General features: G+C 46.0%; 1 long non-coding RNA gene across 5 annotated transcripts in view; it reads left to right on the forward strand.

Moving 5' to 3' along the window:
- Positions 1 to 16851, forward strand: part of LOC142603392 (uncharacterized) — a 103485-nt gene that overhangs the window by 56203 nt on the left and 30431 nt on the right. For 4 of the 5 annotated variants that reach the window (XR_012837318.1, XR_012837314.1, XR_012837316.1 and 1 more), the window contains one exon: positions 12613 to 12748. The exons of the other annotated variant lie outside the window; for it this stretch is intronic. This is a non-coding gene — a long non-coding RNA (uncharacterized LOC142603392). The remainder of the gene's footprint in view (positions 1 to 12612; positions 12749 to 16851) is intronic. 5 annotated transcript variants of the gene reach the window in all.

Raw genomic sequence — 16851 nt, forward strand, 5'->3', positions numbered from 1 at the left:
AGGTTTTGTATCCAAATTAATAAATGCAGCGCAGCCTGGGCCTGTTCTTGGCTGTCCTTCCACCAGCTCCGGTAGGAAGCAGTCATCAGGCTGACAGCTCCGTCTGCAGCTTACAGACCACTGCAGCATCTTGTCGTCAGAGCGAATGGTGCCAGTTACCCAAACAGATGACCCCACAGTTAGAATCACTGTTTGATCCTCTGGCTCCCATTCCTCAGCTGTTGATCAGACCAACATCTGCCTCGGTGCTAGTGCAGGTGATCCCACAGCTCAGCTCCCGCATCAAACTTGGCATTCCCAGGGGCAATTCTGCTATTGCCGTGGTGGCTGTTTTCAATGAGCAGGTTTTTCCTCCCCTGAGCACGGGCAGGGAGCATGCATGGCTGCTGCTGTTTCTAGATGTTGTGATTACAAGCAGCACAAAACGGTTTTCCATAGTAGGATGAGAGCCTCGGAGCTGGGCTCAGTATAAAGCCCAGCTCCCGCCCTGGTGCTTGTCATCCCTTTGGATCTGATCAGTGACCCAGACCTCCTGAACACCACCAGCAGAGTTCTCTCCTCAGCGCTCTGCATTAATGCCACGTGCTTTTGAGGAAACCAGCACGTCCCCAGGTTGTCAAGTGTACTGAGAACAGAGATATACATTTTCATCTTATTTGTAGGACTCCTCTGCCCCCAGCTCTCCCAGGTGCTGTGGAGGTCAGTGAGCTTGCCTAGAAATTCCTGTTGAGTAACAGTGATACTTTGGGAATCTCAGTACAGGAGCAGCTGTTTGGGGATCCCAAACTGTATCGCAATTGAGGCATTGCCCTCAGTTTTCTATCAAGGCACAGAGATGTTACGTGGTTTGTTAGAAGGCATTATAGAGCTCTAAGCATGGGAGGCTCCTGGGCTTACTCTTTCAGTGAGAGGCTTAGATATGCAGTGAGGTATTTCTGATAAGGCCCTCCGACAATTTGCTGAGAACAAGATCCAGTCGTTAATCAGTTTTAATAGTTTCCCAGGCTGAATTACATACTTGTTTTACGTGCACACACACAAACCCTGATACATTTGAGGTTGCCTTGTACTGAAAACTCAACATTTTCCATATTCAACACAGATTAAATCTTTTTTCATTTTTCTTCAAAATTTTGCAGTGAGAGTGAAATTAATATTTCTGAGCTCAACTTCAAAGCAAGCAACCAAACTGCGCACTCAGGGTCCATATCCCAGTGCGTGCAGATCAGCCTAACTGCAGCAATGGCAGTGGAGTTGCAAGAGTGACAGGGCCCTTTGTGTTTTCCACCAAGCCCACAAGAAATGACAGATCAAATACTTCCTCCTCCAGGTTTGCAAGACTGAGGCCTATATATATATATATATATGGCTATACCCTTGTGGGGAGCCTTTCCCATAATTCACCCTGTCCATCATAAAGCACCACACTAGGTGTTTGTACCTAATAACCTCCCTCTGCTCTTCAGGAGAACAGCCCCACAAACCAAATCCAAGTTGCATCTCCAAAGTGTCCTGCAGTGCACCCTCACTGGGCACTTTCCAGGGCTGACCATTGCAATTAATAACAATTAAAAGCAGTGCAGAGCAGCTTGGGGATAAATGCCTATCTATCTCAGTTAGTTTCAAAGCTGTTGCAGATTGCACACTCCAAATCACAGAAGGGAGCTGATGCCACGGGTGAGGAGCAATGGTTAAAAAAGTCCTGGCTGCTTCCCAGAGCGCTGAAGTACTAATTAGGGCCATGGACAGTCAGCTAATTCAGACCTTAATGAGCCCTAAGGGACTTCGAGATAACAAAAGCTCAGATGGGTACACCACTGTGCAGCCTTGAAGCAGTGCTGTTTTATTAATAAGAGCCTTGACAATAGATGTAGTATTGTGCATGCAACTGGGAGGAAACTGTGGAAAAGGAGCCTGTGAAATCTGGACAGTGGAGGCAAGTCCAGCCTTCCCTAATGGCAGATTTCACCCGTTAAAAAGCCAGATGTACATCAGCAAGATTTGAGAGCTGTGAAATTGGGTTGTTAGTCCTTGGGTTGCAAAGAGAAATTAAATGTGTCCAAAGGCGAGCCCAAAGTCTTCCTCTTGTTTTGAGGACTTTGGAGTGGATCTTAAATTTCTTCTCTAGGTGGTCCCTTTTTGGTTTTATTTTGAAAAAAAGTCACAGTGCCTTTCCTATCCTTCATTTTCTTGGAAAGCATCTTTTGTATGGGCATAGCAAGGATCTTTGTGTGTGCACAAGCAGACCTGTGATCTGCCCTTGTCCCCTTATCACCCGTGTGGAAACATGGCTAACATCTAACACAGGATGCTGCCATGCCTCTGGGATATAAACCAGATACAAGGTAAAAAAGAAAAACAAAAAAAACCTCACGGCTGTCCTTGCAACCTGCTCCCAGAGAGTCCTGTGTACCTTTTTAATCATCTTCAGTTAGCTTTATCTGATGCACTGTGGACCCTTTGCGGTCATGTACGTGGCCTTTTCCAGCAGAACCTTCCTCTCTTGGATATTTGCTCTTTTGAAGCATGAACTAAATGATTTTGAACAGAAACAATGAGATTTCCTTTTTGGGGGTATCCTGGCAAACGTGGGGCCACCCATGCACTCCAGCCAGGCTGCTCAGCCAAAGCAAATATTGCCACTTGCTCCCCGCTGGCTGCCAGGGCTGTGGGGCCCCAAACCCTGCCAGAGATGTCTGCTCCTGAGCGGAGGCAGTAAGCATTGCTGCTGTCCTGCTCCCGCTGTGCCTGCGTGTGTGCGAAGGCATTCCTACCGCAGTCTTCCTTCTGGGCAGTGAAGGGCGGGATCTGGCCTTTAATCACAGGTTTTCACAAGGGCTTGTGCCTGTCTGGCAGGAGCACCAATTATCTCTGCGTTTAGCCTACTGAGAAGTTAGGGGTAATTGACACAATTTTGCTTCAGAGCTCATTTTTAATGAATTAAATTTAAATTTAATTAACTATTTCTCACATTTTAATACTTTTTTTTTCTTCTTAGTACGCTAAAATGCTAATTGTGGAGCAGATGAACATAATGTTAAGTTAGTTTTCAAAGAGGGTAATGGAGAGGAGGACATCTCTGCACACGCGATGGATCCTCCTTGCCAAAGGAGCGTTAGGTCTCATTTAAGTTCCTTTCCCTCCCCATTGGGCCTATTTTTAGATACTGTATTATATTGTATGCATATGAGAATGCTCCTGGGGTTGTTGCAATTCATTCTGTAAATAAAAACGGCTTTTTTTGCAGACTCCTTCAAACCTGGTCTTGCTGAGAGCCCAGGAGCCTCTTCCCTGATGTGTAACTGTTGCACCCTGGTCATTGCATTGCTGAGTCCATCCCATTTGTCACTAATTCTTTCAAAGTACTGTATACAATTTTATTTTTATTTTGTATTACATGTATCACAGTAGACCTATGCTAAACCTTTGAATATCAAACCCCTGCAAAAAAGAGGGAGAAGTTAGGTGTTAGCTCACCTGGAAAGGTCCATCTGGCCAATGGTAAGAAAGGTTAATTTGGTTTCCCTGCTAAAATAAAGGATGGTGCCTTGCTCCTTACCCCTGTTTACACAGCTCAGGAACAGCTCCCTGCTTTGTAAGTCAGGATCACACCCTTCCTCTCATTGCCAAAGTGTGTTTCCTGAGAAAGTACAACCTGTCTCCTCTATCTGCAGCTGGGATCGAAATAGCTGGGGGCGGGGAGCTCTCCTCCCCCTTCCCCATGTGGGAAGTGTTACTCAAAAACCCAAGCTGCGTGCGGCACCTGCTAACTGGCCCCCGTGCCCAGGGCTCGGCGCTTCCCAAAGCAGGTCAGGCTCTGCTGCCGGCGGGGATAATCATCTGCTCGGGCACGCAGCTGTAAAGGGCTGGGAGTCGGTGTGCTACACGTGTTGTGTTAGATGCTGCGTGGAGGTACCTGGGCAGCTCCAAACGCTGATGCAAGAGTCCAAGGCACTCAGCACAGTCCTGCTGTGACCGCAGGTGGTCAACAGGTTCTTTGTAGTTATGTTCTGGCTTTTGTATCATGTCAGTATTAACAGCTTGCACCCCTCAACTCTCCCAGCCAGGCAAATGCGTTGTTTGCTACTACCTTCTCCTCTGCTTCTGTCCTCCCGCTGTGCTGCAAAGGGCAATGTGTCCCTCCAACCCACAGCTAACCTCTAGTATTTGCCACATGGGCAGTTTCTTTCCGATGCTCCAGCTTTTCATACTACTGCAAGTGGAAATGGCTGCAGCATGGACAGGAAAAAAGTGCTTATTTTTGGCCTGCTGAACTTAGTACCACAAAATAATGGGATGTGTTGCAAATTGTGACCTTTTAATCATTATTTCTGGCATGAAATCCTGAAGTTCTTTTTGCTATTATTTTGATATATGAACCTTTGAAAGTTCATTTTGCAATCTAAGATCCTAAAAAGAACATAAAATAGTAGAAGGTTTGTAAGAGTCGGGGGGCCCACGAGACAAATGCAGGTGTTTTCCTTGTCACAGAGCGAGTCTGTCTCATTTGCAGAGCTTTTGCTTTAGGAAGTGTTTTTAGACCAGATATGTACTTGCTTACTAACCTGTTTGCTGCAATACTGTAAGGGTATTTGGTTTTCTTCTTGTTATTTTGAGTGAAACCTGCTATGTCATGCAGATTTTTCAATCAAAATTCCCCAGTGACAGTTCTTCTGAGTCATCGTCTTTTAGCAACTAGCTATTGGAAGTCTCTCCTTCCCCATTCCCAGCTTCCAAACCATTTAAAAGAACTAGAAGAGTCTTATTCAGAGATGGAGAAATTAAACACCACTGACCACCACTCTCACTCCCCTTTTCCCACACATCTTTCTGCCATACCTCCTACCTCGCACACATCACGTCCTGGCTCCCTCCCAGTTTGACACTCAGCAAAAATGGGGAGCTAAGGGTAATGCCTGGATGGAGACAGGAATTCATACACTTTTATGCCTGTGTACACTCTGCTTCTTGACTCTGGGATGGACAGAGGTGGTGTGTTACTGCTGTAAGATCATTATGTGCTTATTCTGGAAGTCCCTGCAGCTGCTCGGCCCTTGACTCCTGGAAATATCTTACTCAATGCCATAGAGAGAATGATACTTCTATATGTATGATAGAGAGCGTGTAACCCTCCGGATTCTCTGCATCGTACTTCCAGCTGAAATACAACATTCGTGGGTGCTCCACTGTGTGAGTTTGATCAGGGTATCTAGGTGGAAACAACTCTTTTCTAATCATCGAAATATTTTTTATTTATTTATTTAAAATCATAAATATGAGAAGACAAAAAAACCCCCACAAACCTGAAACCTGCGTGTCTGTAAGAATCATGGAGCAATAACCTTCTGTTTAAGTCTGGTTTCCTGGCACCACTGCTCACCGCTAGCAGTGAGATACATGGAGGGAGGCTGTATAGCCAAATGGAAAATGAAGGGAAATACGATTCACCAGATATTTTGCAATCTTGTCATTAGGAAGCCGAGTAGGTGGAAGAGCTGGTTTGGATTAGGAATTCCTCATCCCTCCCTGTGCTTAGTTCCCTTCTCCCTTTTCACCTCTTACTCAATGTAGAATTCATTAATATGACAGTGATACATTAGGCGAGCACTGAAGAGATATTTTGCCTCTTCTCCCAAGTCAATCCTCCTTCCTTCCCTCCTGCTCCTCGGCTCCCTTCTTGGGCAGCATCCTTGTTCCTATGCTTTGGGCAGTATCGGGGCCCGGAAGGGCTTTGGTCTGTTGGTTCCCATCTGGAGCCCCTTGTCCCTGGGTTTTGCCACGTGTCTCATAGGAGCGGTGAATAAGCCCTACTTTGTATTTTCCCTCCTAACCACTGTTTGATGCCATTCCCTGGGACTACAATCTAAGAAAAATAATTAGCAAAGCTCACAGGAATAACAAACCATGAAAATTCAACTGTTTGGCATTATCAAGGAGAAGAAATGTGAAATGGTTACACACTTTAATTCATTAATGTGTTAATTGATTTCACAAAATTTGTTTGCAGGCACTTAAAGCAGTTTCTCTTCTCTGCTTGTTATGAACTTCAAGTACAAAACATAAGTACGGAAGACAAGGCTGCCACTTGCACAAATAAATGAAAATACTTATATAGCATAAGTTGCCTGAAAGCAAAAATCAAATTCTTTCCTGTTCTGCTAAATTTGGTATGGGTCAGAAATAGAAACTTTCTGCATTTCCAGTACTCTGTGAAGAAGAAAAGGGAATTCTTTTTTCCCCACTAATAACAAGGACTTAAGGGGCAATCAGAACAGAAAAACCATCTCAGTGAATTTATGTTTTTGTCAAAAAACCCCTCATCAATCTATTGTCATAGATGAATGCTAGTGAGAGAACTGAGACTTAGAAATGAAATGGAATTGTTGTCATACTAAGTGTGTCTCCTTTCAAAAACAGTTCCGATGGTATTTATTTTTTGTATTGATTTCAAGAAGCTCTGGCTACAAAACAGGTCCTCTTTTGGCATGAATGCTTCCCTTGAGAATGTTTTCCAGGTGTTTTTTTGAACACAGATGTAGAGATGAGAAATCCAATCAGCAATGCAGCAGAGGGAATGGCTTCAAAGGGTAACCCATTGTAATGGTTTGGCATTACTTTCTCAACATCTTTGCTTGGACATCTTAAGCCAAAGATGCTATTGCTCTCGGGAGAGAAGAACCCTTCTTCCCCCACTTTCTTTCTAAAAGTCTAACACACATCCAGAAGATAAGAATGATGCTCCTAGAGAGAGGAAAAGAAAAGTGCAGATTGCTAAATTTGAAAGAAAACTATTTTTTTCTCCCATTTTATTTTAAGTGGAGATGGGCTTTAATAAAAAGGGTTGCTGGGTGGGAAGGGCTGTGTCCTCCCTTACTTCTGATGGAAACAAGGCTGGATGAGCTGGCTCAGTGCTGACAGGCAATGGGTGTTTCTCTCACTGAAATGAACTCTATATTTACATTTCATGGGTGTCTCCCTGCCCTCCTACATCCCCCCCAGGTATTTTTTGCTGGACAGCTGTCAACTGGCTGACCAGTTTGGGTCATCTCCATGTAAAGCTTTGATTTTGAAAAGCAGTTTGGGGCTGAAATGGGGCTGCATTCAGGGCGTGAAGGGTCTTTCTAACTGAGCACAATGGAAATGGCAGCCATGAACCATGGCCTAAGGTTGTTTCTTCCCGTCGCTTTTCAGCATGTATTTCTCTGAGCGGTGTCAGAGAACAACCTGCATTGATGAAGATGTGACCCTTGTGATTATTGCTACTGTGACGCTTCCAACTATTTAGGGTTTAGGAAGAGTTCAGGCATTTGAAAATGCATTATCTTAACATTTGACAAGATGAAAATCTGGGGGAGAGAGTATTAAGAATTTGCTTTTCATTACCACAAACTAATTAAATCACTTAGCTAGCACTTGCAGTACTGAGAGCATGCAGCCACGTACTATTTTGAGGTTTCACTTGTTTTTCTGCCAAGTTCTAGTCTCCAGGCCAGCTTTATTTTTGAGCAGAAACTAAGAACTTTCGGACAATCTCAAGCATCATCCTCTGGATCTGCTAATTTGTGGCTAGATTGTGCAACTCTTAGCCAGCCAATGTGACTAATTTTAGATGTGCCTCACAGGGCAAGTGCGGGACAGCTTTTGCTTAAGTACAGGCTAGAGGAACAGCCCCCAGCACAAGGATTAATTGTATAAGAATTTAGTACCATCATGAGTAAGGCTCATATGATGTAGCCCTTTCTTTTAATTCTGTGTTGTTAATGTGAACTTTGCTGTAGTCAAGGGCTTCCAGAGAATATTCTTTATAGAACACTCAGTTCCTAAAACCCTTTTATTTCTCAGTAGCAGAACCTCACCCCTTCTGTGGTTTCAGCATACAGTCTGGGAAAAGGGGCTTTCTCCTGTTTTGTTGCAGTTTCATCTCTCTGCCATTATCCTTCTCACATCTTTGTTGGATGTAGACTTTGTTTTCCTTTAATAAACTTATTTTTAGCTCAATAAAGCACACTTGAGAAACCAGCCTTTCCAGGCAGTCATGCTGCTGCCTAAGCAACTGTATTCTTTCTGGAGCATTTCATGTAGGGTGGTGTTGGTTTTTTTTCCCCCCGATAAGTAGTAAAGCTGCCCTGAAATACATGTGGTGCTTGGACTGGAGTTTTATTTCCCAAGAAAGGTTGAAATGCTGCAAGTGAACAGTCAAACCCTGACTGACTCTAGTGAAGTGAGGATGAAGAGGGACTAGCCAGTATGTAACCTTGATAAAACTGGGAATATGTCGGTACATCGCATCCAGAAAGAACAAAACCCAGACCCAGCTTCTCAGCAGACTGCAGGAGCTCAGTGTGCTCGCTCCCTGCTCGTCTCCCACTTTCCAGCTCTGAGGGAAGGCTGGATTCTCTGGAGGCGAGAGCGGATCCTGCCCTCCAGATCCCAGTGTGGCTCACGGGGGCTCGCAGGGGCTTGCACATGGGAGGGATTTGGCTAGCAAGGCTGAAGAGAGCCTGGCAAAAGGAAGGAAGGAAATCTGCAACAAAATCTGAGAGGAGACTTAGTACTGAGATGATTTGTGTAGAAGAGTCAAAAAATTGAGAGCAGAGTTTATAATGTGGACAAAAGTGTAGACATCCTGATGTTTGCCTGATTAATTCAGAGGAAAATTCCCTGTAGACTTCAGTATGCTTTCGGGAGGCCCTTCCTGTGCTGCCGCTGCCAGATTTGGTTCAGTTCATCCTCAGAGGGACTTTGCCTGGCGAGAGTAAAGCTCCAGCACCTTTCCCGAGGGCAGTGCGAGTGCTCTCACAGTTACAGCCAGCAAGGTACATGGTATTTCTCTCTGCTCGTGGGACCCTAGAGCTGGCTGTGCAGCATTGCTAACAGAGACCTTTGCAGGGAATAAATGTAGGGGAGCCATCGTTGCAGCCCAGGGAATGAGGAGAGATGGGCCAGGGCCACGGATTAGTGTCTGCCTGGTTCTCAGCAGCTCATAAGAGGAGGTTTGCTCAGTCTCATCCCTTCCATTCAAACAGTTATCCTAAGGGAGTTCTCACTAGCTAGCTGTCTAGTTTGGGATACATTTTTTCCCTTCCTGCTGTCATTTTGCCATCATAGCTCCTAACTGATTGCTCAGTGCTGTTCACTCATAGCACCAGAGTTCAGGTTTTATTCCTATGATCAGGAGCTTACAAATGTCTTTTGCAAAGTGCCACGTGCATCAGCACCTTGGTACCGCTGGGTACCACCATGTCCATTGCTCCTGGAAATGGTGCCTTTTCCCACCGTCAGCAATAGCAGTTTTAACCTCAAGGCCTGGCTCACTGCTAAGTTACAGTGCTCGCAACACATCTGTGCTGGCCTGGGACTGCTCAATCGAAACTCGGCTACAATGAAAGGCAGAGGACGAGTTGAGAGAAAACACTCAGGAGCAAAAGCAGGAGAGATAACAGCCTCTGTACCATAGCAAGTTTTTAAGGAGGGAGCTTTGCAGATGTTTATGGAAACCTGCCGCAGGTCTGGAAGGACGTGCACAGGCAAATGCTTGAGAACTGGATGTGGGGAGGCACTATGATCCAGTTGGAAATGGAGAATGACAATGATTAATGCAGGATACGAGATGATAGTTAGCAGGGAATGGGCTGGAAAGGAGTTTGCAAGTGAAAGCCAAGAGTCTGGCAAACCAAAGGGCTCCTTATCTCACTGCTTTCTCCTGTGAGAGAAGGTGAAATGAGGATGCCACAGAGCAGGGGTGGCACTGCCTGGCCAAGGCAATATGGTGCTCTCTGCATGTAAATGAAAAACATGGAAAGCACAAAGAAAAAATATTAAATGCAAAGAGAAATTATTAAAACCAACAAAAGTTGAGAAAGGGCTGCTGTGCCCCTGCCTTGGTCATTGCTCCCATCTTTCAGAGATGTCCTGTCTAGCTGGGATCCAGGCTCCCTCAGACTAATTTTGAATTTAAAAGAGTTCTCATTATGCCTTTTACTGGCCTCTCAATTGCATTTGAATCAAACCATGGGACCCAAACAACTAAAGTTTTGAATGTCCTTAACCCTGGTTTCAGGTGGAACCGTAACAGCTTGTACCCTGGCACCTGGGCAGCGGGGTGTCAGGACACCCCTCACGTCTTGGCATGCTGGTTTTTCTCATTACTACAATGAACAGTGGGGGTGAGTGCGTGCACACTGTGTCCAAGCACAGTGCTTTCCCAATCTGCTCTGGGCTTCTAGGCACCATTACATGAATAACAAGAAGTAATGTCCCTGGAAGAAATGCTGCTGTGTAACTGACTTGCTCATGGCTTTGTTTCAGCCGTTACAACATTGCAGAACTAATGGCCAATCGTTAACATTACAGCAACGTCCTTGTCACAAATGAATGCGCACACTGAGCTTTAGTTCTGTAATGTCATCGGGATGGCAGATAATGAGAAAGAAGAATTTTTGCTCTTAAATTGCAGCACATGGGGAAAAAAAAATCTGAAGTAGAAAGCAGAGGAACTTGCGAATCACCTCACTGATCAAGGATTAACAAGTCAGCGCTGGTCAGAGCAGGGAACTAGGGCGATGACAGAAGTCTACATTTTCTGAACAAGCTGCACTAGCAAGATGCGTCTGGGAAACGAGAAGGCGATGAATTAAATACAGAAGGAAATAAAAGCAAAGAGGAAAAGAAAGAAAGGAAGGAGAGGAAGGAAAACGAGAGAGAGGAAGGGAAGAAAAAGGAAGAAAGGAAGAAAAGAAGGAAGGAAGGAAAAGAAAGAAAAAGAAAGAAAGAAAAAGAAAGAAAGAAAGAGAAAGAAAGAGAAGGAAAAGAAAGAAAGAAAATAAGAAGGGAAGAAATGCATCCATTTGTAAGTCTAAAGCTACCCTGAAGGATGGGAGCAGGAGCCCTGCCCAGGCCAGCCCTGGGTGAAGGCTCCACAGAAACGCTGGTGCTGGGGTTGGCAGCAGCCACAGCTGACGCTGGGTTTGGTTCAGACGGGCACGTGGCAGATTGGCCAGTCCAGCACTCCTTTATGGCCTGCCGCAGGAAAAGGGATGCGACGTGGGGCTTGGCTGTGTAGCAAGGAAGTAAAACAGGCAAGCTGGTGGAGAACACAGCATCTGGCATTTCCCCAGGCTGTGGGGCCAGGAGACAGTGAGCTAGCCGAGGGACCGGCTGGCCAAGGGACCGGCTGGCCATGGGGGGCTGCTCTTTGGGGCCAGCTGCCTGCCCAGCTCTCCAGGACCATCTGGCTAAAGATGCTTATTGCTTTTTCAGAGAGGGTGATGGTGTTACCAATGTCCAGTGCAGCAGCTCGGGTGGCCCCGGGAGCCTCCAGCCAGGCAGGAAGAGGCAGGCGTTCACTGGGCAGAAAGAGGCTTTTGCTGTGCTGCGCCCAGGCGCCCGCAATTGCTACAGCAGGCGCTGTGATCTCTGCACCGGATTCCCTTTGATCAGTACCGCTTTGTTCATTTTGTAAGCCCTCGGCCTTTCTGTTCCTTTCAAATACTGCTGAAATTTCTGACACTGGCATGCTTGAAATGATGTCCCCTAATGCACCACCCTCTCCCCACCAGCTTAGTCTTCCAGTCTAATCATTCTCCAGCTTTAGCACTGAACTCTATTCTTGGGAACCAAATAATAACAATGCTTCTTCAAGAGCAGCTTTAAGTTCATACGAGCCATAAGTCAAGGGGAACAATTTAATTTAAAAAAAAAAAAAAGTCAATATATTTTACTTAGACAAGCGTTACTATGGCATTAATACCGCCTTCATTTGCTAAGTCTTTTTACAGCCCACTTAGCCTGCAGTCTGCCTGCTGTTTGCTCTGAGTGCTCTGCTAGACCGGACAGGGACCATAACTGTGATCAGCTTCGCTGGCTGGTTTTTTTTTTTTATGCTTAGTTTCACTTGAAGGGTCTCCACTGCAATGTTTGGATAGAAACACTGCAGAGACATGGTTATTTATTTAAACCATCTGTTTCCATTGGCACAAAGATAGCCTATCACAATATTTCTGTTGGTCTTAGGCTCTTTGCACACCTGGCAGTGGCTGTGCATGTTAGCAGATCCAAGTGAACAGATCCTGCTGTTAGGAACAGTTCCTGCTAGTTTGGTGCAGGTATAAATAATGCCTATCGCTGAAGACAATGCCCTTTTTCTGCTGCCTTTTCTGAATTTCTCATCCTCCAGCTTGGGAATAGCATAGGAATTATAACTGGGGGGGGAGGGAGAGTGGAATTCAAACTGGCATTTCTATAGCAGTTTATATCAGCTTTTCTCTTCCAGAAAAAGCTTTTTGTTTGTGTTTGGTGCAGGATAAGTATGGCCTTTAACCTTCTACGTGATTGGGTATCACTAACATGCCTTTTCATGAAAAGCCAAAAGAATGACAGTCAGGGCAAAAACCAGCGCTGAGCAGTCTCCCCTGGGGTTCTTATCTCTGGCTTTTTGAGGACCTATTATTCCCCAGTGGTGAAACATCCCCATTAGCTCCTGACCCTGATTGTAGTCACTAACTCAAGATGGGTGTGTCTGGGGAGTGTGAAGAGCACTTTAACAGTGAACATGGGCTTTGGTGGGTGCTGCCTCTTAGGTATGAGCTCTGATTTCTTTCTCACCCCCCCCAGGAGACAGCATGAACACAGTCCCTGCTACCTCGCATTCCGCAGTCCGGTTTCCTGTGTGTTGGTAAATCAGTGGGATCAGCACACACAAGGTGGAAGAAGTGGATGGGAAACCCAACCGTGTGTTTCCCTTTGCCAGGTAAGTGTTGCTACCACCTGCTCCAGCATAAAACCACACTGTATCCACACACAACAAACAACTTGCTTCTCCCTGTCCAGAGATGTCATTAATGGCGTCTCTGGGTAGCACTAAATTATGTGTGAGGCTCAAACCACTCATCTGTAATCAGGCAACAAAATCAAACTTGTTTAATGGTACATCCAGACAGTAAAAATAAGGCCAGTGTAACTGCGCTAGCAACACCGATAACAGCATGACACATCCTTGAGCAATTTGGCTGTGTGCTTGCCTCCCCAGCCAGCCGGCAGCACGCACAGCCGGCGCTACGAGCAGCGGGCAGGGCACACGCCGTTAGTCAGCCCCTTCTCTGCGGTGTACAAAAATTTCTTGCCTTTCTCCATCCATTTCCTTTTGCCCCCGGCAATCCTGCCCGCACCTAACAAGCAGGCTGCAAGTACCGCAGCTGGAATCCAGGCTGGGACAGGTGCTGCAGGCAGGATACGTACCTTGCATGTCAAAGCCCCGTTAGTGTTACCTTCGCAGTACCTTTACTGTCACCAGCAAACAGCAGATGCCTTCAGGCGGTGATTCGGCAGGACCAAACGTGGTGGCTTTGTGGGCAACCTGCACACTCGCAGTCCTTCGAGAATGGGCACTAACCGTCCCGGGAGCTGAACCAGAGCCCACGCCACCCGTCTCGGCTCTCACCACAGCTACGAGTATTTATTGTATTTGCTCCTATTTTCTTTTCCTGGTCCAAAGACTCTGGATTTCCTTTGTATAGCGTGAAACCACCGCAGCAGCAGGGCTGGCCAGGGACTCCTCTCTTGCTGCCCTGTATCTGTGGGGGGAGTGAAACTTTGAGGAAATCAGTGTGTTGGTCACATACATACTCCCTCAAAAATCAGCCTGTAGGATAAGGGCTCTTGTTAAGGCAGGTGGCAACGTGGTTGCAGCTCCCCTTGACAGGACCAGAGAATAACCCTCCCTGTTCCTGACCCACCTCATGCGTACACACAGCGCCCACCCATGTAATGGGCACCAGCACTTTTGCCTGTTGGAGTAGGGCTGTTGGTGACTGCCACAGGCTTTGTGTCACTTGGGTGTCCCCTGGGAGCGTGAGGGCCCTCCGCGGCTGGCCACGGACACCAACACAATGCAGCATGGCTGCAGTGAAACCAAAAAATAAATTGCAAAAAACAAATGATGCATTTTAGGTCAGATAAGGCAGCAAGTGACAGATTTTTTTTTTTTTTTTACAACTGCACTACTAGTCCAATTTGCCCATCTCGTCCTTTGCTGGATTTGGGCCTATGAGGCTCTGTAAAAACCACACACTTCATGTCAGCTGGGGAGCAGAGTGTGCCATGAGGCTGCTCATCTTTGGCACAGGAAAAGCACTGGTCTGGCTGCTGGGGAGTTAAAATACAGCAAGTGGCACATCTTTGCATTTATCCAGCTTCCAAACAGAAAACAAAGAACTGGTGTAATAGCACAAATATGCGGAAAGCAATTCCACTTTAAGAAGACGTGTTAAAATACCTTTGACTCAAAAAACTTGCGGCCTGGGCTGCACAGGAGTGACTGATGGCGGGAAAGTTATCAAATGTCCAGGTCAGCCAGCATTGAATTGATATGAAAACTGCCTGGGTAACACGGCTCACACAGCTCTGCTCAGCCCGTTCATCTCCAGGGGCCAGCTCTCGCCTGGGATGAAGAAACAGCCGGTGCCAAAGGACGGTCTGAGATAACAACAGCGGTGACTTCTGCTTCTGTAAATGACTTATTGGTTCAAACCCACTGCTCTCTTCACACTGCTGCAGTGTTTTGTGGTGAATGTGATGATAGATTATCAACGTAGCCTATATAAAATCTGCCTTAAAAAAAAAAAAATCGCTGTCTTTAGGAGGAAGAGGTACTTCCTCTTAAGTGGCTGAGCTAAACTATTTCCAAGCATTCGCAGTCTGGCTCAGTCCAGTCACTAAACCTGCGGATCAAGTACTGCTTTCAGCTAACCTGTAATAGGCCTGGGGTAGGTCACTGGGGTTGTTCCAATTTAAACCAGTTCAGAAAACAGTTAGGAATGGGATATATTTTTTTTCTTTCTTTTTTTTTTTTTTTTAAAAAAATCGCAGTTACAGTTCTAGGGCAGGATCCCACTGATTCAAAGGAGACTCTGGATGGCGGGTGTGTGGGTAAGGGGAGCCCTGGCCCTGCTGGCATGGATGTCAGCTGTTACTTGTTTGGCATCACCACTCAGGGCAAGCCACGCTGTGGCCAAGGGCCACCTACTTTCTGGTTTCCTATGAACCTGCAAAGGCTGGAATGCACACTTACACACCGTCTGGGTATTTACTGCATGAATAAAAACTTCACAGCTTTTGTAAAAGTGAGCTAAAAAGAGAAGCAAATATACAAATGTATCCTCTTATTGCTTCTCCAGATGAACTAAAGAGAATAAAACTCTTCTGAAGTTAACTTCCCTGACTTCCAGGAGCAGCTAGGAAGATATCACTGAGTCTCTCGGAGCCTGAATTCCCAGAGATTATTTATAAGCCAATTTAGTACCATGGTTTACCTGAAAAACCTAGAGCCTAGCAACAAAGTAAGTGTGTTCCCCTCCAGCTGTACAATGGGTGTAAAAGCCAGACAGGTCCTAGCTGTGTACGCGCTGGCTCTCTGCTGTTACAGCAACAGGGCAGGAACACGGGTGTGTACGAAGACGACCTGCATGTGTCCAGCCATTATCGCCACTCAAAATGCGATTACTGACTCTTCTGCCCAGCTGTGAGCGCAGAGGTAGCCAGCGATGACACACACTCCACAAGATGCCACAGACCAGAGCACTTCTTCAAGCACTGATGTTGTCTTTATGAGGCCAAGTGTTTCTGCAAGGGCTTAACTTTTTTATGTATTTTCCTAAATGAAAAATTAAAGGCCCACAGTGTTCCTGTGTTGGAGATGATTTTTGTTGCTGCTGCAATCAGGACTGAAAGAGGCAAGTGCGCTGCGTCCCTCAGACAAAGCATGTGCCACCAGATGGGCTTTGGCTGTTCTGTCGGCAGCGGAGGTGCTGGAGGGGGGATTTGGAAATGGGCCCTGGGGGGCTCTTGGAGCCGGAACTATTTTTGAGCAGTTGCTGCTGCACAGCCCAGCCTGTGGAAAGGGCTGAGCACATAGACCCTGTCAAACCTGCAAGAGGTAACGAATTACTGCGGCTCTGAAATGAGAAGGTGCAAATCTTCACCAGGATGCATTTTGCCTGGAGAGAGCTGGAAGAAAAAGGATGTGAACATTACAAGCATTTAAGAAATACCATGCCTCTCTTTTCTGTAGCAAAGGTAAGAGGTTCAGACAAATAAACACAGTTTTACAGTTTGTACCCACAGTTTTGGAGAGATTATATTTGCAGTTAAACAGCTAGTGTCCTTCCTTAGCAGGGAAGGATTGCGAAACAATTGGACAGTGCTTAGAAATGCGCTCGAAAATGCCAGTTATTCCTGCTGCATCCCCAGCAACATGCAATTCCAGTTTCTTCTTTAATAATCCAGCACAGATGGTGCATTACATGCTTTGGAGGATGCTGACCCGTTCCTGTACTTAGTGCAAAACCTGGTGCTGCTTCTTAACTACAGAATAACAAGAAAATGTATTGTTTGGGGTAGATTGGGATCTGTAATTCCAGCATCATCAGTCAGACTGAAAGTCTGATTCCTTAAAAAGGAAAAGCTCGGCTGTAATACCACGGATATATACACACGGATAAAACAGAGATGGCTTTGACGTATAGTCATTCATACAACATTCCTGTCATGTCACAAACGTATCAGCCTAAAAGCTTTACTCATTCTACTCCAGTGCCCAAGCGGAGCCCATGGAGGCTGTCAGCTCTACAGGGCATTCCCACGGATTTTTGCACAGCAACGTGCCGTCAGCCACACAGCTCAGTAACTGCGCGGGCAGGGGAAGTAGTGTGATAGACCATTAAACAGGCAGAATCAATGTAGATGTTCATTTTAAGGTCATTTCCCTACTGATCGTCGTTCCTTCTGAGGACTGAATTCTGTACTTTGACACATATGCAATAAAAGCTTTGGTGCAAACTGGTGGACTTAGGCACA

Source organism: Balearica regulorum, chromosome 11, assembly GCF_011004875.1.
Source record: "Balearica regulorum gibbericeps isolate bBalReg1 chromosome 11, bBalReg1.pri, whole genome shotgun sequence".
NCBI classification, from domain to species: domain Eukaryota; kingdom Metazoa; phylum Chordata; class Aves; order Gruiformes; family Gruidae; genus Balearica; species Balearica regulorum.